The sequence below is a fragment of the Vulpes vulpes genome, chromosome 15 (assembly GCF_048418805.1).
Source record: "Vulpes vulpes isolate BD-2025 chromosome 15, VulVul3, whole genome shotgun sequence".
Classification (NCBI taxonomy): domain Eukaryota; kingdom Metazoa; phylum Chordata; class Mammalia; order Carnivora; family Canidae; genus Vulpes; species Vulpes vulpes.
Window position 1 is genome coordinate 70,857,209 of NC_132794.1, and position 20,945 is coordinate 70,878,153.

At 53.6% G+C, this 20,945-nt stretch overlaps 1 long non-coding RNA gene across 1 annotated transcript; it reads left to right on the top strand.

Moving 5' to 3' along the window:
• The first annotated feature begins 1,236 nt into the window (after positions 1–1,236).
• LOC140595811 (uncharacterized) lies at positions 1,237–18,244 on the top strand. The gene is made up of 4 exons (XR_011997698.1): positions 1,237–1,292; positions 4,979–5,186; positions 5,913–6,178; positions 18,006–18,244. It is a non-coding gene; the product is annotated as an uncharacterized lncRNA (long non-coding RNA).
• Positions 18,245–20,945: the final 2,701 nt, after the last annotated feature.

Sequence of the window (20,945 nt, forward strand, 5' to 3'; positions counted from 1 at the left end):
GGGGAGCCCCCAGCTCCGTCCTCTGGGAAATGAGGCCACACACGGGCCTGGTGGGAGGAAGGACCAGGTCGGGCCAGGCGCTCGGGCAGCGTGGGCCGAACTAGGCTGTGAGGCTGGGCCTGGGCCCCAGGAAGCTTTTGCAGGTCAAAGAGCATGTGTTTGGAGAAACCCTCGTTCTGCTCTTGGCTTGGGAGCCTCAGGCCTGTGAATCGCTTCTTCTCACCGACTTGGTGTTTCCCCACCTCACGCTGGAGTCCTGTGAACCCCCAGCACCAGCTTCCGCTTCCTCCAGGCAGGCCGCCAGCAGCCTCCTGCCCTCCCTGCCATGGGGACGTGGTGGGAGGGACAGACTGGGAGGCCTGGGGTCCCCCTTCTGGGAGGAGGCCCTGCCCTGGATGTGCCAGGTTTTAAGCATCCGGCGTGAGGCAGAGAACAGAACTCTTGGCTGGTGTCAGCAGCCCCGAGCGCCTCTCAACCTGCCACAGAACTGCCGGTGCCACCCTCAGAAATGGGACATCGGGCCTGCGTGTCACCGGGGGCCTTCTCTGCGGCACGGTCCTCGGGGAAGGGCTGGGCTGGCCAGGGGCAGGCGAGAGGGCAGCCGGGCTCTCTCCTGCCAGGTCCACCCTCGGGGTCTCCCCACATCCGGCCCCGCTCCTCTACGGGGTTCCAGGCGGTGGCAGCTACTGGGTAACGCAGACCAGATGCAGCCCCTTCCCTGGACAGGCTCGGCGGCCTTCCTCCTCAGAGGCCTTGGGGATATTTGAGACTCCATGGAGTCTGCCTTTGGAGCTCAGAGTGGAAACCACAGCCCCGTTACGTGAGCACATCTGGTCTCCCTGGGAGGAGAGAGGCGACTGGTCTCGGCAAAGGAGAGGCAAGTCAGGGGGGAACAGTTTGGCCTCCCCACTTCCGATGGGGCCTGGGAGTCCCAGGGAGGGCAAACCCAGCATGCTTGGCCAGGATGGATGACTGAACTCAAGGGGCTCCCCAGTACCCCGGGGGACAGCAAAGGCCAGGGACCTCCAGAGGAGAACCCGGGTCCCCTAGGAGAGCTGGACATCCACCGAGGAGCCCCCCACCTCGCGCCACCCCGGCCACCAGAGCCCGTGTGTTAAAAGCTTCTGTGTTTGCCAGACTCATCGTTAAAGAAGAACCATTGAAAAGGAACAACCCCTTCTCCCTTTTCCTCCCCCAGGGCAGACCAAGCAACTGAGTTTGCACCCATGAGTGGGAAATGATCAAAGTCACCGCCCGTGAAGATATCCCGGCTTCTATCACTGCCTCACTGGGTAACTTTGAGCAAATAACTTATTACCTCCAGCCTCAGATTCCCATTTGCTCCGTGGAAATAATGAGCCTCAGGGACACCTGGGTGGTGCAGTCGGTTAATCCGCCGACCCTTGGTTTCGGCTCAGGGTTGTGCGATTGAGCCCTGCATCGGGCTCCGCGCTCAGCACAGAGTCTGCTCCGGACTCTCTCTCTCTCTCCTGTCTCTCCCCCCAGCTCGTTCTCTCTCTCTCTCTCTCTCTCTCTGAAAGAAAGAAAAAGAAAGAAAGAAGAAAGAAAGAAAGAAAGAAAGAAAGAAAGAAAGAAAGAAAGAAAGAAAGAAAGAAATACTGAGCCTTGCTTCAAGGCTTAGGGCTATATGATGTGCGGAGAAGAGCCTCGCTCAGTAGAGGCAAGTCAATGTTAGCCCCAAATGACATGGATTAAATCCTCCTTTCCCGTTTCTAAATAATCCATGACCATCAGAGCTGCCCATCAGCCTGTGGTTGGCAGAAGTAACCGAGACAGCGGGGGGCGGCCCGCCGGTGGGCCCCGTGGGCCTAGCATCTCCGGGCTTGAGCAGCGGCTGAAAGCTGCCTCCACTCGGCCTCATCATGACTCTTAGGGCAGGAACTGGGGCTGGGGCCACCTGTGTCAGCCCTTCCAGCCTGAGGTTTTCTCTCTCTCTGTGGGGGAAGGCACAGGCAGGGCAGCAGATCCCCAAACTTCAGCTCAGAGCCCACTCACTTGGGTGCTCCGGGAGGGTAATTTTGCTATTTCTTTTCTTTTTAAAATTTATGGGGATCCCTGGGTGGCTCAGTGGTTGAGCGTCTGCCCGTGGCTCAGGGCGTGATCCCAGGGTTCTAGGATCAAGTCCCACATCAGGCTCCCTGCGAGGAGCCTGCTTCTCCCTCTGCCTGTGTCTTTGCCTCTCTCTCTCTCTGTGTCTCTCATGAATAAATAAATAAAATCTTAAAAAAAATAAATGAATAAAATTTATTTATTCATGAGAGACACAGAGAGAGAGGCAGAGACAGAAGCAGGCTCCTCGCAGGGAGCCTGATGTGGGACTCGATCCCAGGACCCCGGGATCACACCCTGAGCCACGGACAGACGCTCAACCGCTGAGCCACCCAGCGGCCCCGACTTTGTGGGATGTAGAACTGACTTGCTTGGCCACTTAGCAACCTCAGTTTCCTCCTCTGTGAAATGGGGACAGCAACTGTGTTAGCTCCCTGGGTGGGGGGTACTGGTGTGAGTGGTAGGGAGAGTGATCAGTGGTTTGGTCATGTGATCCTTCTGCTGTGGGGAGAGACCTCAGGCTCAGGGCGTCAGGGATGGGATTGCAGAACGGGTTGTTGCCACTCCCCAAAGATCGGCTCCTAGGAGAAGGGCGCATCCCCAGGTGTGGGGGCTGTGAGTGGGTGGAGCAGGTTCCCTATCAATTTAAGATTTGTAGAAGGAAAGAGAAACGGGCTTGCTCAGGGACCTTGAAAGAGGCATAATGAAGCCTCTTCTAGTCTTGCCAAACCCTCCAACGGGTCTCCATCCATGCCCCCCTTCATCCTTCCTCTCATTTGTCCACGTGTTCATGCAGCCGCTCATTCCACAAATACTCCACGAGCGCCCTCCTGGTGTCTGGTGCTGGGGCTACCATGCTGAGTACGGTGCCTGCCCCCATGGGGCTCTTGCTTTATTTACGTGGGGGGAGAAAGAGCTGCAACAAGGAGTGGCACCCATCAGTACAAACTCACATTTAACAACTGCCAGGAAGGAAAGCTGTTGTTGGGGGTGTGCCTAGCAGGGGCCTCCACCTGCTGGGTGTCCGGCAGTAGCCTGAGTCCTTGAGGTTGACTCACTGGGTCCTTGCTGTCATCTTCATCTTGGGGAAGGGGATTTCCCTCTTCCCTTTCTCACAAGCGAAGAAACTGACACTTTTGTGGAAGTCAAATGTTTTTCTCAAGGTCGCAGAGCTGGAATGGCTGAGTTTCCTGGCTCATCTCCTCCAACCAAACTCCAACCAACCTGGGACAGAATTTCTAGCCCAGTGAAGATAAATCAGCCACTTGGATTGAAAGATTGATGATATTTATGGCCTCACAATTTTTCACCCTTCCCTGTATCCACAAGCTTTGCTCAGTAAATCTGCGATGCTCTCCTAGAATGTTCTGCAGCCCTTGGCACTGGACTCAGCCCTGTGATTTGCTTTGGCTAATGGGATGTTAGCAGACTTAGTGTAAGCAGGGGCTTCACAAAGTGCTTGCACATTTCCCCTTTTTGCCTTTCTCCTCTGCCACTGTCATGCGAACGTGACAACTAGCTTGCTGAATGAGCCGACCTGTGGCCCTGAGGCAAGTTACCCGTGTCATCCCTGCCCAGGCCATGTTAGATCAGCCAGCAGACACCCACATGGGAGAGACCCCAGTCAGGATCAGCCGGACTCCACAAACACGTGAGCTAAATGGATGTTTGCCACTGAGGTCCGGCTTGTTTGTTAGGCAGCATCACATGGCAATTGATGACAGATACTGATGTGTATGAAGCCAATGTGACTATAGATTGCAGGTGATGAGGGCAAGGCTGGAGGTCTATCCAAATCCGGGGAGGAATGATGAATTCCAAGCTGAGAGGTCAGGGAATGAGTCATGGAACAATTACACAGAGCTGACTCTTGATGGAGGAGCAAGAAGGTATCCTAGCCGACGAGGCAGGCACAGGCACCGAGGTGTCCGATTGCAAGGTGCGTCTGAGTAACGGCAAGTCACTCAGTGTGGCTGGCACATAGGAGGCAATGTGGGAGTGAGATTGGACTATCCCAAAGGCCGTTACCAACAATTTCTCCCTGCCTGAACATACACGATGCTCCTCCCAGAAAGAGGAGGGCCTGTGTCCCCTCCCCTTGAATCCCAACTGGCCTCATAACTTTCCTTGATGAAGAGGTTATGGTAGAGGTGACTCTGTGGCTGAACACAGCCACGTCAATCCCATGTGGAGCCAGAGACCCACCCAGCTCCCCGCAGAACTGAGAGGGGAGGCAGTAGAGAGCTGTCATTTCAAGCACTGAGTTGTGGGCTGTTTTGTTACGTGGCAGAGATGACTGAGACAGGTGGCCTAGAAGATGCCTAGTTTCTGGGAGTCTCTGCGACTTCTCACCTCCTCCAGTGCCCTGAGCTCTGTTCCCATGGTTCCCAGACAACTGGCAAGGGCTTTTTTTTTCCTGTTTTGTTCTTCTAGGAAAGGTGAGGGGAGTTGTGTGGCTTCCCTACATCCCATTTTTTTTTAAGATTTTATTTATGCATGAGAGACAAACACAGAGAGAGAGGCAGAGACACAGGCAAAGGGAGAAGCAAGCTCTCCACAAGGAGCCCAATGTGGGACTCAATCCCAGGACCCTGGGATCATGACCTGCCAAAGGCAGACACTCAACCACGGAGCCACCCAGGTGTCCGTCCCTACATCCCATTCTGAAGGCCTTCACCAGGCCTCTGACCCAGGGTGGGGCAGCCAGAGCAGGTGGCTGTGAAGGCCCCCAGGCCAGGGGAATGCTGTAAATAAAAGCTGGGAGGTGGCTGGGAGGGTACTTAGGTGGCCCGTGAGGAGAGCTGTCCTGCTAGTTCTGGGGGTCTGAGACCTGACAGGCCACATGCTTGAGCGATGAGAGCCCTCGTCCCTACAGATGACATCACCCATAATGTGCTGGTCATGGCAGGTTGGAACCATGGTGTCGGTGCTCTTGAAGAAGAAAGAGAGGTACAGAGGATGGCATCTTGGGGCCAGCGGGAGGAAGCACAGACCCGGCTCTGGGCCTGGAGGCAGAAGAGTGGGAGACTCCCGTGGCGCGAGGTCTAGGCGTGGCACCCCGTCTGCCCTGGACATGCTGAGTGACTTGAAGCCTCCATTTCCCCATCTGCCAAGTGGTAATGCACTTCCCAAGGGCATAATGAGGCCTCCAGGTGGTGGGTGGGAGACACACACACACGCATGTTACTGTGGACACTGGGAAGGCAGGGCCTCCCACATGGCGCCACCTCTTCCCACCCTCGCAGGCCTGGGTTGGGGCCTTGGCGTCTCAGGTGCACCCCTTCCTCACCCCCTAGCCTCTCCCATCCCCCTGGGCAGAGCTCCGAATGCAGACATCAGCCAGGGGGCCAGCTGCTGCCGGCAGGCCAGGATCCCGGGCATCTGGGACGTGGCCTGAGGTGACGTGGCGAGGCGGGAAGCCCAGGCGCTGGGGCGGGTACTCAGGCAAGACCCCCACAGGCCGGCAGGGATGGGACAGGCAACCGCGGGGAAGTGGCGCCAAGGGTGGTGGCCTGAGCCCAGCTGGGAGGCACGTGCCACCCGATTCAAACGAAGCGCTTTTATCCGCCGCACCCACAGCACCCTTACTACGGAAGCAGAGCGGCCAGTTGGAGGCCTTGTGATTTGGATTCCCAATGACACTATCTGCTCTGTCCATGTTGGGGGGGCGGGTAATGTTTTCCCAAACCTGTAACATCAGCCAGCCTGGGACCAGTGGCATCTGCTTTGCTGCAGTGATGGAAGGTGGGGTGGGGGCCCAGGGCCTGGAGCATATAAGAGACACCTTTCTTTTTTCTTTTTCTTTTTCTTTCTTTCTTTTTTTTTTTTTTTTTTTGGCCTAGTGTCCCCTTGCTGGAACTGTTCCCCACCACCGTTAACCGCACGTTTCCGGTGGGATTTGCCACAATTATTCTCCCCAGGTGGTGAGCACCTGACCTACGCTGAGCCAATCAGTGTCTTCGGCAGAGAATTTGGAATCGGAACCAAAAGACTTGGCCAAAGGCCAGCTGTCTTCACATCTAGAGGCCACGTCAAGCCGGGAGTTGCTGACAGCCGTGCTTTCCACTCCTGACCGGAGGAGTGGACAGAGCCAGCAGACAGCGGCAAGGTAGGAGAGGGAGGGGGCGGCTGAGCACCCACAGGGCTCTCAGCCCTGACAGGCACCCTTTCCTGAGACCAACTGGGTCCTGCTCTGGGAATCTGGGAGGCCCTGCAGGCTCCTTTCGGTAACCTCCCTGCCTCTCCCCGCAACATTTTCTTTTTCTTGCTATAGCTAGGAGAGTTTCTGTTGCAACTAAAATAATCGCACCTGCTATAAGGAGGAGCCCAGTGAGATCTATTTTTATATGACTGCCATTCCCTGAGCCAGCAGCTTCACCTGCGTGATTTCATTAGCTCCTTATGATGACTGTGGGGTAGGCCTTGTTATTTGCAGTTGATAGATGAGAACACTGAGGCCCAGAGAGGTTAGGCGACTTGCCTAGAGTCACACAGCTGCCAGGAACTTGAGTCTGGGCTGGCTGATTCTAGAGGCCAAGTAGACCTCCTCCTGCACACTTTTTTTTTTTTTTTTAAAGATTTTATTTATTTATGAGAGACACAGAGAGAGAGAGAGAGAGAGAGAGGCAGAGACACAGGCAGAGGGAGAAGCAGGCTCCATGCAGGGAGCCCGATGTGGAACTCAATCCCAGGACTCCAGGATCATGCCCTGGGTGGAAGGCAGACACTCAACCACTGAGCCACCCGGGGTTGCCCTCCTCCTGCACATTTAACCCACCCTGTTAGGGGTTGCATTTGAAAGTCACTGGCCTGGAAGTTCTGCTTGGCCTCCGTGCACAGTCCATGATTCTCTGGGCTTATCGGACTCCATTCTATTAAATAAGTTTGTACATCTTGAGAAAGAGCCGGTTGGGCTTTAAGTTTTTTTTTTTTTTTTTTTTTTTTTTAAATTTATTCATGAAAGACACACAGAGAGAGGCAGAGACTCAGGTAAAGGGAGAAGCAGGCTTCCTGTGGGGAGCCTGTTGTGGGACTTGGTCCTAGGACCCTGGGATCACGACCTGAGCCAAAGGCAGACACTCAACCGCTGAGCCACCCAGGTGCCCCCAGTTGGGCCTTAAGTTTTCAGTACTGGGCTGGAGGTGGCCTCCTTGGGGAGCCCAGCCAAACCCCTAGACCAGGCTGGCTAGTAGAGGAGGCTGATGCCATGTCCTGCCACAGCTCTGAGGCCTGCCTGTGAGTCATGGACCTGGACAGCCGGGGGCAGAAATGGTTCTCCCCCAGACCCTAAACCTAAGCCAGCCCCTCTGGGATACCTTTCAGGGTCCAGGTGGCCGTGGTGACCTTTTCCCTATTCTCCCTCACATTTACTTTGCCATGGTCCCATCTTAGGACCCAGGAGTTCTTGTTTGGATTCTCCTGCTGAACAGCCATTCAGGACAAAGCTGATGCCTGGGATAGGCTTGGCCCCCCTCCTCCCCAGGGGTGGGTGGTTGACTTTAGAGGGTCAGATAGAGAAAGAAGACCCAACATGGGCTGGGGCACGGGAGGATATGGGTTCCAGGAGAAACAGCAGGAGACTTGGTAACTCCAAGAGGCTCAGAGGAGACTCAGGTACAGGCCAAGCTGTGTAGACAGGCCAGTAGGCTCTCTAGAGACAGCGACCAGTCATCCTCACCCTTTGAAAACCTTTTAAAGTTCCCTCATTTCAAATTCTATGAATGTACAGCTTCCCAAAGAAATGGAGTCATACCATACGACATATATAATTTGTTTTTCTGCTAAATAGATTACAGACATTCTTCCAAATGAACAGAGGTCTGAGTCATTCTTGTTAATAGTTGCCTAACAGTCTATAGACTGGACAGCTCAAAGAAAACTCGGGACTGGTTTCATTGTGAATGTAGATAGAAGAATTCTAAGTAAAATATTAGCAAAAGAAATCTAGCATGACAATAAATTAAAAGAATGCCTCCTAATCCAATCGGAGTTTATTTCAGGAATGCAAGGATGGCCAGTATCGGGAACTCCACCAACTGTATTCATTACATTGAGACAGTTGAGGGAAACCACGTAATTCTCTCAATAGATAGTAGAAAAGGTTTGCGGGCTGACTGGCAGCGCTTCCTGATGCAGCGGTAAGAAGGCATCCTAAAGCTGGTCAGGGCATTTACCAAACCCCAATAGCAAACCCAGGGTGTTTAACACTTTCGTTAAAGTCAGAGCAGACCAGGCTCCAGGGTCCACTGTGACTATTAATCCATGTTGTCCCCACTCGGGACCCAGGGGGAGTGATGGTGAGTGGGGCCCACGGGCAGGGTGGGGAGCAGCTGGTGCCGGAGGCCTCTGGAGAAGGTCCGCTCTCTGGATGGAGGCCTTCCTGCTGGAGGTGAATTTACCCAGAAGCTAAAGAAGTTTCAACTTCAGGGCTCCTTCCAAGCCTCTGTAACCTCTCCTACATTCATCATTTGGTATTCTTACTCTTACAGTCCTTGGTGGTACCTGCCTCAGGCCCTCACACCTGGACCCTTCCCTGACTTCAGCACGTGCCCCTTGGATTTTATTTTATTTCTTTTAAGATTTTATTTATTTATTTGAGAGAGAGAGGCAGGGGCAGAGAGAGAAGCAGGTACCCCGCTGAGCAAGGAGCCTGACATGGGACTCGATCCCAGGACCCCAGGATTACGACTGGAGCCAAAGGCAGGTGCTCAACTGCTGAGCCACCCTGTTGCCCCCTCCCCCTGCCCCCGGATTTTAATCATTGCGCCACCTCGAATCTGCAGCAGCCAGCCTGGGCCCGGTCAGGTGTGCAGAGCAGACTGTGGAGTGAGTGAGAGAGGAAAGCAGAGGAGCGTGACTTGTCCAAGGTAACTGCGATCGTCGGCAGAGCCAAGACCAGAGCCTCGGTCTCTCCCTGCCTTGTGTGGGGCCCTGCCCACTTTATCAGGCAACTGCTTGGCTTGGTTTTTGCCCCAGGACATCGAGGAGGTCCTAAAAGCATGAAGAGGGTTTAGCTGCGACCTTTGGTAACTGGAGGGCCACCCACATGAGGAAGGATACCTGGGTGGCCTGGGAGCCACCTTGGGAAAGCCCACTCACCCCCATCCTCTCCTTGCATCCTCCAAGAGGGTGTTGAGTTTCTGACATCGCTGGGGCAGGCTTGGGGCAGCAGTGACAGAGAGAACATGTAACAAACATGGCCCCGCGCCTTCCTCTCGGGGGCTCTATTTTGTTAAATGAATACATCAGCTTGGACAACAAGGTGACCCCATTTTGTGTTTGTATGTGTGTATTCATGTGGGTGAAAATCTAGAAAGATATATATGGAAAAGTTAACAAAAGTGATCTCCAGGTAATAGAATCCTAGTGGGTTTCTTTTTTTTTTTTTTTTTCTTTTAGCCTTTCTGTGTTTTCTAATTTTTCTATAGTGATTCTCTACCACTTGTGCAGGAGCAGCAGACAGGGGGGGTGGCGCGTCTGGGTGGCTCAGTCGGTTAAGCATCTGACTCTTGGTTCCCATTCAGGTGACCATCTCAGAGTCGTGAGATGGAGCCTGCATCAGGCTCCACACTCAGGGGGAGTCTGCTTGAGGATTCTCTTCCTCTGCCCCTCCTCCCTACTCACTCATCCTCTTTCTCTAGAATAAATAGGTAACTCTTAAAAATTTTTTTAAAAAAAGAGTCAGAATAGGGTTAGCATCTTAGCCCTCCTTTATCCTACGTGTGTGGGTGTGCGTGTGTGTGGGTGCACGTGTGTGTGTGGGTGCACGTGTGTTTGGGGGTGCATGTGTGTGTGGAGGTGCACGTGTGTGTGAATGCATGTGTGTGCAGGGGGCAGGTCACAGGGCTTCTCTGAGCATCAGGTTATTCATTTGCAAAACGAAGCACAGGTGACTCTTACATGCAATGCACTGCAGTGGGAAATCCTATCCAACCCTACCCAGTGATTGTATTTAATATCATTTAATATCACTAATCATGGGGCAAATTCATCAGAGAAGCATAGAGCACCAAGGTTCCTGCTGAAAACACTGAACCCGAATTTAGTCGTGAGGAAATGCCAGACAATCCAAATAGAGCAATACTCTGCAAAGCACCTGACTTGGCCTTTTCAAAAAGGCCAATGGCTTGAAAGGACTAAAGAAAGAAAAAGTCTGGAGAATGATTCATTATGGGAGATGCAAAGGATGGTCCTTGATGGATCCTGGGTAGGACAGGGAAGCCATAAAGGACATTATGAAGACAGCTGGGCACATCTGCAAATGGACAGACGGTATGTTAGGTAAGGGTGCCACGATGTTAAACGTCCTGAGTGGCGTTACTATGTAGGGGCTGTGTAGGAAAATGCCCTCCTCCTCAAGAAATGGTTGCTGAGACACTTAGGGGAAAATTCATGATGTTGGCTAACTAATTTTCCAATGGTTTGGAGGTAAAGTAAATGTAGCAAACATTAAAATAAACTAAATTAATTGAATTAAATGCATAGGCAGATGTCCATGATCGCAAGCCACTGCTCCATCCGACCTAGAGCTGCCTCTGCCCTGCCTCCTCCCTGAAAAGCCTCTTTCATTTCCAGTATCTCCCCTGAGGCCCCCTTTCCAGAGGAGGTGACCACAGAGAAGGATGAGGGCGTAGCAGGAATCAGACCGTGGCCTTCTCCTGAAATTTAAGGCTTCCCCAGACTCATGCTCCAAACAGCCTCATCCCACCTCCACCCACAGGCCCTGGGTCCTCATTCATTGCACAGACATGTCGGAGGACTGTCCCCTCTCTTCCAATTTGCTCACACAGTTTCCTTGGCCTACAATGCTCTTCTTCCCTGGTCCTATCACCTAAATCCAAATTACCCTTCAAAGAAAGCCCACTAGCGCGTGCAGAGACCTACCCCTCTCCTAGCCCAGCGAAGAAGCACCTCTCCTGGCATGACCCTTCTGCTGCTCTTCTAGTCTGCAATAGTGCCCTACTCCTTCTGTTGCCTCCATGACCGTGGAAGCTCCGATGTGCACAGACTAGCTTGCAGCCTCCAGGTGTCTCTTGAGGTACTAAGTGCCCAAGCCCCAGCAGACATGCTTGCTGACAAAAGTTTGGGTGCCAGAATGAATCTGCTACCATTTTGGAGACTAAATGGATGTTAACATCTCCATATAATAGAATACTATGCAGAAGCCAAAAGAATGGCATAGATTGGCACCGAATGATCCGAGATATAATAATAAATGAAAGAAGCAAGGTGTGCTGCCATGAACATAGTAAGCTACTACCTGTGTGAGAAGAAAAGTGTAAAGGGGCACCTGGTGGCTCAGTGGTTGAGGGTCGGCCTTCCGCTCAGGGCGTGACCCCAGGGTCCTGGGATCGAGTCCCACGTCGGGCTCCCTGCATGGATCCTGCTTCTCCCTCTGCCTGTGTCTCTCATGAATAAATAAATAAAATCTTTTTTTAAAAAAGAAAAAAGTGTATATATAGGACTAGCAAAGGCTGCCTCAGGGAAGACAATGAGGGGCTGGGGAGACGAGGGAGTGTGAAGTTTCGCATTTGTACGAAATGCGAAGTATGTATGTGAACCTATGAACAAATTTTACGATTATAATAGAGCTCCCACTCTTTGGGGGAGGTTGAGGGAACCCCAGGAATTGGATGCTGAGTGAAGAGAGAAGAAGCAGGTGAGCATCCCCCTGGGGGGAGGAGAAGCCCAGGCTGCCTTCCTGCGGCTCTTGTTGAAGGACCCTGACACTGAGCCCCTGGCAATGAAGGGCTGCAGCAGCCTCCCAGAATCCTCAGCGCCACGGGCATCTCCCACTTATGTGATGTCCCATCCTCTGGGCCTGCAGCTCCTCATGCCACCCACTTCCATGCTTCTCCCAGGCTTGCGTCCTCACCGGAAATACCCTGCCTCCACTTCCACAGGCTAAATCCTATTTGGCTTTCAAGGTCCCCCTCAATTCCCATCTCTGCCCCTGTGTTCCCTTGACGCCCTGTCAGAGGCCTCCCTCATACCATCTTGCTGCCTCAGCCCTCAGCGCTTGACGTAAAGTCCTCAGAGCTGAGCCAGCCCAACTATCAGAGTAGAAGGTGGGAAGAGTCTAGAGAATTCTGGCTCCACTGGGCTTTCTCAGGCCCAGGCCTCCTGCAGCCCAAGCCTTTTGCTTGTTCCTGGTGTTGGGACAAAGGACTGCCTGCCTCAAGCCTACACTTCCCTTCCACCACCCAAGGAGTAGTGGGAATGTTGTGCCTTCTGGAACCCCTTTGCATAGAGGCAGGACTGGAATATATGTAACAGATGCATGTGTTAAAGAAAAATTATTATTTTTTAAACATTTTATCTATCTACTCATGAGAAACACAGAGAGAAACAGAGACATAGGCAGAAGGAGAAGCAGGCTCCCTGCAGAGAGCCTGATGTGGGACTTGATCCCAGGAGACCGGGGTCACAACCTGAGCCGAAGGTAGATGCTCAACCACTGAGCCACTCAGGTGCCCCAAGAAAAATTATTTTTAACACTGGCTAAAATGATTAAAATAGTATCAAGGAAAGACTTTATTCAGGAACAGTGGCATAGCTGGTAAGAGTATCACAGCAGGGGAGAAAGATCGGACTCCACTCTAGACACAGGAAAGACAGCTGGGGATGTATAGGCAACAAGCAGAAAAGGGGGGCAGTGGATACAACATCCCCAAGAGCTGACATCAAGGGGAGGAGGCTCTTACTAAGTTGACTTAACAGGATTCTTGCTAAAACTGGGCTGGGCAGGCCAAAGACAAGGCCCAAGGATGAGGCCCAGTCAAAAAAGAGGCTCCGAGGAGCCTGTCTGAAGTTTGGTCAAGAAGAGAGTCTTTGTCACATGTTATGGGATCTTGGGAAAACTCTCTTTTTTACAGGTAAGGAAATGGAGGCTCAGAGAAGTAGCCATTTGTCTGAGGCCTGCTCTAGTCCACCTTTCCCTCCAAAGGCTCAGCCCCGAGGCTCCTGCTGCCTTTGCCCCTTGTCCACAGGCCATGGGGGAAAGCCCTGGGCTCCAGCCCTGATGCTGCCACTGACTCATTGCCATGTGACCCTGCTCAAGTCCAGCCCATCTCTGAGCCTCTCAAGATGACCCAAGAACAAAGCTACCAGAGTCTTCTGGCCAAGCCACGGGAGCTGGGGGGAGCCGGGTGGTCCAGGCCTGGGACGGGCAAGGCAATAATTAGCTGAGCGCTGCTCTGGAATGTTAAGTACCCAGCTCTGGAATGCAGCTCCTGCTGGCTACAAATACCACCCCCTCCCCATCAGACAGGCCCTGCAGGGAAGATAAAAATCAGGGTGTGCAGACACTGGGGTCCCTGTCTTCGGAATCCCTCAGCGGCCAGCACTTTTCTCTGACCTCTCCCAGGATCACCCTCCATTTGGAGCTCCCTCCCTCCAAGGACTTTGCTCAGAGTTGGGGGTGGGGGAGCGCCTCCAAGATGACCCCCAGGGGCCCTGCCTCCTGGTATTAATGCCCTTGTGTCATCCTCTCTTTGTCAGTGTGGGCTAGACTTCGTGACTGCCTCCAGCAAACAGAATACAGCAAAAGTGATGGAATGTCCCTTGTGTTATTAGGTTACAAAAAGACCATGGCTTTCATTCTGGGCACCCTTTTGCTCTGTTTGAAGGAAGCCAGCTGCCATGTTGTAAGCTGCCCAGTAGAGAGGCCCATACAGCCAGGACCTGAGTGGGGCCTCTGGCCAGCAGCCAGAGAGGCTGGCAAGATCAGTGAGGGACCCAGGACTGCAGTCCAGCAACCCCTGAGGCACCAAATCCTGCCAAAGAGCCTGTGAGTGAGCTTGGATGAAGATCCATCCCTGGTGCCACTCAGACGATGGCAGTCCTGGCCGCCAGCTCGCTTGTGGCTTATGAAAGACCATGAGGCAAAGGGCCAGCTAGGCCATGCACAGTCCTGACCCATGGACACTGTGAGACAATAAATGTGTGTGGTTGTAAGTGGTTAACTTTTGGGGCAATCTGTTAATGCAGCATTGGATAACTAACACAGCACACATGGAGCAAGTGCTCGCAGTGCGCCCGTCCCCGTCCCCATCACTCTTTCCCCCTTAGCAAATAGGAGCATCCTACCTGGGACTTGACAAGGCGTTTCTCTGGGTCTCCTCCTTGAGCTTCAAACTCAGGTCGCTTTAGGACTCTGTTGGCCAGATGAGGAAACTGAGACCCCGAGGGGAGACTGACTCGTTCAAAGTCGTACAGAATATTAGTTGCAAAGCCGCAAGTGGAACCCAGGATCCTGAGTTAGGGCTCGGGATCTTTATACACCACATACCAACCTGCCTTTCTCCCCGCTCCCCACCAAGTCCTGTTCAAACAGAATCCCATGGAACGGGAATGAAAAGACAGACTTCAATGAGTCTCAGCCTGGTTTCCTCAGGGCTCAGGGGTAAGCATTTTTTGGGAGAGCACCTTTGCCATATAAGTTTGGGGCCTGAGACCTTGAGCCTGGGTCCAGACCCTACAGAAGCCTGAATGGTCTTGGGGGTCAAGAGAGGCAGTTCATCCTCAGCTCCCAGGGGGACACAGTCTGACTGTCCTCAGACATCCCACATGGAGAAGCCAGGACGAGGTGGGCAAAGTCTGTCCCCCATTTGGCGGGCCAGGACAAATTTGGTGCCCTGCTGTCTCCACCTCTAATGGGGACCTGGGACTGCCAGACTGGGGGTGGGGGGTGGCCAGGAGGAAAGACGGGCAACACAAACAACATACTTGACCACTCAGCAGGTCCAGATGCAAACTCAGAGGTGTACGGAGAATCCACAGTCTGCTTCTCAGCCTACAGAGAGCCCGTGTGTGTGGGCAGGACTGCATGGTGCCCCCTGGGGCCTCACTGCAGGCCAGGACACTCAGGGAGAGGGAGACTGTTGTGACTCCACTTCCACTTCCGTCACCAGCAGCTGTGGCCCGAGAGCATCTCCCTACAAAGGAAGCTCTGTTCCTTGCTTCAAGGCCCAGGCTCCACTCCCATCAGTCAGAGCCGGGAAGCACCTTAAGAAGCACCTGGCTCTGGGCACCTCAGTGGCTCAGTGGGTGAGCATCTGCCTTTGGCTCAGGGCGTGATCCGGGGTCCAGGATCGAGTCCCACATCGGGCTCCCCACGTGGAGCCTGCTTCTCCCTCTGCACACTCTGCCTCTCTCTGTGTGTCTCTCATGAATCAATAAGTACAATCTTAAAAAAAAAAAAGACATCACCTGGCCAACCTCGCCAATTTACACCTAAAGACTCAGAGGCCCCGGGGAGGGGGCTCCACTTGCTGGGTCCGGGATTAGAACCAAGATTTTCTGACACTCAGGTCAGTATATAGGGCCCTAGGCTAGTACTTCCTAAACTTCAGCTTGGATCAGAATCTTCTGGAGGGCTTGTGAAAACACAGATAGCTGGGTCCTTCCTTGGAGTTTCTGATTCTGTAGGTCTGGGTAGGGCCCAAGATTTTGCATTTCTGTCAAATTCCAAGAGGTACCGATGGCGCTGGTGGAGGACCACACTTTGACCACCAGTGCTCTAGACTGGCTCCCAGAATGCTCTCCTGACGGTTCCCCCAAAGCTTGGACAAGGGCAATTTGCAGAGTCCCCGAGTGCCTGTCTAGGCACCATCTCCTCTGAGGGAGGGTGATGAGGCTAAAAAGACGGCAAAAGGCAGTGCCCTGTCTTGTTCTTCTCTGCAACGATTTGCCAAGCAAGTTTCCATATTTGCTGACCCAGAAAGCCCACAGATAGAAATGACACACCCCAATGTCTAAGGAAACATCTTTGAAAAAGAGTAGTTTCCAGAGTTTCCGTATAAGCATATAAAAATTATTTTACTTTGTTCAGGTAAATCGAGCATTATGTGCAAGGATTTTTTTTTTTTTTTTTTTTTTTTTAACTACCAATAAGAGGTCAATGGGAAAGGAGAGGAGGATCTCCATTCTGATGTTTTCTGTTGATGTTTTCTATGCTTTGCCACTAGGGGTGATTTCACCCATCATTGGGTTTTGTCTTTTTGGCACTAAAGCTTCTCTCCATAGACCTGATGCTTTGGATACTGGATAATTAGTGGGTCTATGGGCACAGATGTGGATTTATATGTAGATATGGACTTGGATACAGATATAGCTGCAGATGCCGGTATAGATGCAGATGTGGAAGTGAGGTCCCTAAGGAGAAAGGGTGTCCTCCTTCCATCCACCCAGGATGTGGATGTGGTGGGTGAGCCAACCTGGATACATCAAGATGGGAGACAACAAGGTAGGAGGGGCCTGGGTACCTCAATGACCTCTTGGAGTGGGATCACTGTCCCATCCTGGACAATCTGCTTCTAGGTCATCATAGGAGAGAGAAGCAAACTCCGCTCTGACACGGCTCTGACTAATACATCACACTCACATGTTCCCCAGCAGACAACAAGCTCCTTGGGGATAGGGACAAAGACTCTGTCTCTCTCACCAGAGCTCCCAGAACATAGTCTAACAAGTTTCAGTTCTGGTTCTGCCCTTCATTGGCAGGCGGCCCGGGGGCAAATGACCTCCCTGGCTATTTCCTCTTCTATAAAATGGGACTGAGAAGCAGTCTCACAAGATTGTCATCAGGCTCAGTGAGATGCTGGGTGTAAAACACTCAGTTAGCTCTGTGCTGGCACATAATGGGAGCTAAATCAATGGTGGTTATTATCAGCTATTAGTTTTCAGAAATCTGATCCTGTCCCTTCCCACCCTGCTTTACACCATTGTTCCCCACTTCCCTTCTGAGAAAGTCTAAATTCCCTACCATGACTCATAAGACCCTCTACGCACCAATTCTACTCACCTCCCTGGTCTCATCACTCATACTTGGGACAACACAGCCGTATAGGGTTGCTCTGTACCCCCCCATCGTCCCCAGGGAGCTGTTCTTTTTTAAATTTTTTATTTATTTATGATAGTCACAGAGAGAGAGAGAGGCAGAGACATAGGCAGAGGGAGAAGCAGGCTCCAAGCACCGGGAGCCCGACGTGGGATTCGGTCCGGGGTCTCCCGGATCGCGCCCTGGTCCAAAGGCAGGCGCCAAACCGCTGCGCCACCCAGGGATCCCTGCCAGGGAGCTGTTCTAAGGTCAAAGTGAAATGGAAGTGATGTGCTAAATCCAAATGACCCTTGAAAATCTTTTAACCTGCCCAAAGGTACAGTACCCAGACCTCGCACCTCTTAGGAAGTCTAAAATAATTTTCCTTCAGGCTAGAAACATGTAGCTATATCTTCACTTGAGCACCAAAGTAGCTGCTTTGTGCCTAGAGCCGTCACTGGACCAAAACTACATGTCTTTAGTCAGTGAAGTCACATTCGGGATGAAACGTCCATGCCATGCTGCTCCACCATACAGTCAGTCCCATACCATGCACCGTCCTACCTGTGAGCCTTTGCACATGCTGTTCCTTCCACCCTGATACCTTTCCTGCCTCCCTCTTGCCTTGGCCTGGCCAATCCTTACTTCTCTATCCGGGTTCTGTGCAGGTGCCACTTCCTGGAGGAAACATTCCCGAACCATCTGCAGGCCACCGGCACTTATCTAGCAGGCACAGGTCCCCTAAAACTCCTCTGCCCCATGCAGCAGGCCTCCCCCCCTGTATCCCTGCAGGCTGCTCATGGGGCCTTGCTACCAAGTCCTTCCTTCTATCCTGGGCTCTGTCCCCAGGGCCTAGCCCAGAATTGGGTGCCCAGAGGTGCCCAGTAGAGGCCTGCAGTGAATGGGCCCACGAGGGAAGGCTGGAGCAGGTCAGGAAAGCCTTTGCTTCCAGCATCTGGCATCCCCGGGAGGGCAGGAAGGGGCAGGGGCCCGGGTGGGGGCCTCTCCTGCCCCATCATCCTCCCAGACCCTCTCCCTGCCCGACAGGGCGCCACTGGCCTGTCCCACACCCTCTCTGCCGCCTGCCCAGTGACCTAATTATTGTTTTTTCTTCCAGCCCCGCGGAGGGGAAAACAGAAATTCCTGGTGGATGACACAGGCCCGGCGGCCGCCTGAGAGCCGAGCACGGGACCGGCTGGGCCGGCTTCGCCCGCCCTGAACCCGCCGCCCGCCCGCCACCAGGGCCGCGGGAACCCGTCATCAGGCTAAGTACAGAGCGGGCGGCGGCGGCGGCGGCGGCGGGAAATTGCCGGTTCCCGCTCACCCGCGGGGCCTGCGGGCGCCCCGAGTCTGGGGGCTGGGGCGGGGGCCGGGGCCGGGGGCCGGGAGGGGGGCGCCCCGGGGGGCGGCGTGGGGGGCTGCGAACTCCCGGGGCAGGAGCCCGCCCCGCTCAGGTGGGGGGGCAGGGGGGGCAGGATGGGAGGGCAGGGATGGGGGGCAGGGGACGGCAGGGATGGGAGGGCAGGGGAGACGGGGGCCGGCAGGGGAGAGGGGGGTAGGGAGGGCAGGGGAGAGGGGGGTAGGGAGGGCAGGGGAGAGGGGGATAGGGAGGGCAGGGGAGAGGGGGGCAGGGAGGGCAGGGGAGAGGGGGATAGGGAGGGCAGGGGAGAGGGGGATAGGGAGGGCAGGGGAGAGGGGGCCAGGGGAGAGGGGGCAGGGGAGAGGGGGCAGGGGGGGCGATCATGAGTGGCCCATGGCCTGTTCTCCTGTCCTTAGCCACGGGGTGGCCCTGCTGGGGCAGGGTCTTGACCCTGCTCAGGCGGGGGGTGCAGGGGAGGGCAGGGATGGGGGGGAGCAGGGGTGCTGGGGCGGGGGCGGAGCGGGAGGAATGTGGAGCTGCTCTGCCCAGGGTGTGGCTTGTGAGGCTGACAACCTGCCTGGAGGGCTCTGGGGGCCTTGGGCATCCCTTCCCTTCCCTGGGCCCTGCCCCCACTCTTAGAAAGACCAATGGGCTTGGAGCCAGACCGCCAAGGGATCGAAGGCCCTAATCCTGATGGCCTGCAGAATCTGCCCCTCACTCTCCGTGGGTCTTTGATGCTGGAGGGAGCCCCAGTTTCTCCATCCAGGAAATGGGTCAAGAAGAGCTATGGCAGAAATGAGAAGAAATGAGAGGTCAGCAGATAATAGATGCTCCATTTTCTTTCACTCATTAGGGAAAAAGGTGCTCAATCATCATGCCTCCCATCAGCGAACATCGATTGCACACCTACTATGTGCGACGCACTGCGTTAGGCCTTGGGCTTACAGTGAGAAATGAGATCAAATCTGACATGCTCAGGGGAGACAAACAATAAGTATAAATAGACTCATCAGACAATGTGTCTGCTTCAGATAATGCTTCAGATGGTGATTGGTGTTATGGTATAAAGGGAAAAGTCACTGTGGGAGGGAAGAGTGTTCTTTTTTAGACTCAGCGATCCTAGAAAGATTGTCATGATAAAATGGCCCTTTGACCGGAGACCTGAGTGAGGTGTGGCAGTGGGCGAGGGATTTTCTAGGGGAAACCTTTTGGTTTGAAGCAAACAGCAGGTACAGAGGCCCTGGCTCCCCCCTCCACCCCTTGCCAGCAGAAATAGTCTCTCAAGCTCCTGGGCTCTTGAAGCACAAAATTGTCCCTTTCTTCCACCCGTCCACAGGAAGGAAGCACGAAGGGCAGCTCTTGAGTTAGACCCGAGTTTTAATTCTGGGCCTGTTACTCACTGGCTATGTGACCTTGCACGAGTCGCTTGATCTTTCTGAGTGGTAGTTCTTGCAATAATGCTGTGTTCCTTAGAGAGCTGTGCCAGGCTTCAATGAGATAACACTGACGTGCTGTAAGCCCAGGATGCATGGCCAAGTGAATGGTCTGTGGGATCCCTGGGAAGACCTCAGTTTCTTCATCTGAAAATTGGGTCTCTTTGTGACTTGGAGTGAAAAGTGGACTTACCTTTGCACCATCTTAATGTCATGGGGAGACAAGTAGTAGAGCAGTGGGCAGCTTGGGCAAACTCTGGGAAATGGTTCCGAGCTTAGCAGTCTGATGTTGGTAACCTTCTGGAACTCAGAGCCCTGTTTATACAAAGAGAAGCAGTAGAACACAGCTCCCCAGCCACCTGCCTGGACTGTCTGTGCCTCAACCAGGCTTTCAGGGAGGTTCAGAGAGGAAATACACAGCAAGTGCAGGTGAGGGCAAAGCCATGACCCTGGCAAAGCTCATAGTTCATGACCTTCTCCTCTTCCCTTGGTCCTGTCTCCCCCCCTGCCTCTCTGGATAAACTTGCTCTTCCCTGGGAAAAGATGGGAGGTCAGTCCCTCCGCTCACACCTGAGGGAGGATTTCAGTCCTTGGAGATAATTCAGCTACACTACCTCATTTGACACCTGGGGAATCTGCAGCCCAGAGACGGCAGGACTTGTTAGAGACACACAGCAGTCCTGGGACCTGAGAAGTCACGGCCTCTGATCTATGGCTGCTTCTTCACTGTACTTCTTGGCCAACTTCCACCCATTTTACAGAAGTTAGAAACGGAGGCCCAGAGCCACAACGTGAATCGGCAAAGGCTTCCCAGGCCGGCAAGTAGCAGTGGGAAATGACGAATGTATTAGAATACATTCTGCAAGGGTAGATAGGGATGAGGGTGATAGGGATCTTCCTGGATCCCTCAGATGGTTCCCAGCCCCACCCGTTTTAGAGATCTCTGAGCCCACACAAGGAAAAAGGCCTTTGGAGAGATCTGTGGCCATTGTCCGGCTCCTCCTCCTCACCCAAGAATCCAAAATTCCCCTTATCCTGCAAGGCCAGCCCAGAAGGTGCCCAGAGGCACGCTGTTGTCCTTGTCTGGCTCCCATGAGAACTTGCTGTGATGGTAGAGCTGTGGCAGTGCCTGGAGGCCACCATGATCAGGCCAGGTGACTATCCCCTCATCCCCAGGGCTCTAGGCCGATGTCCTATGGGGAGCCTTATCTCAGAACTTGAACATCAGCCTCTGGGACTGCAAACACAATATTCACTTGGCCTG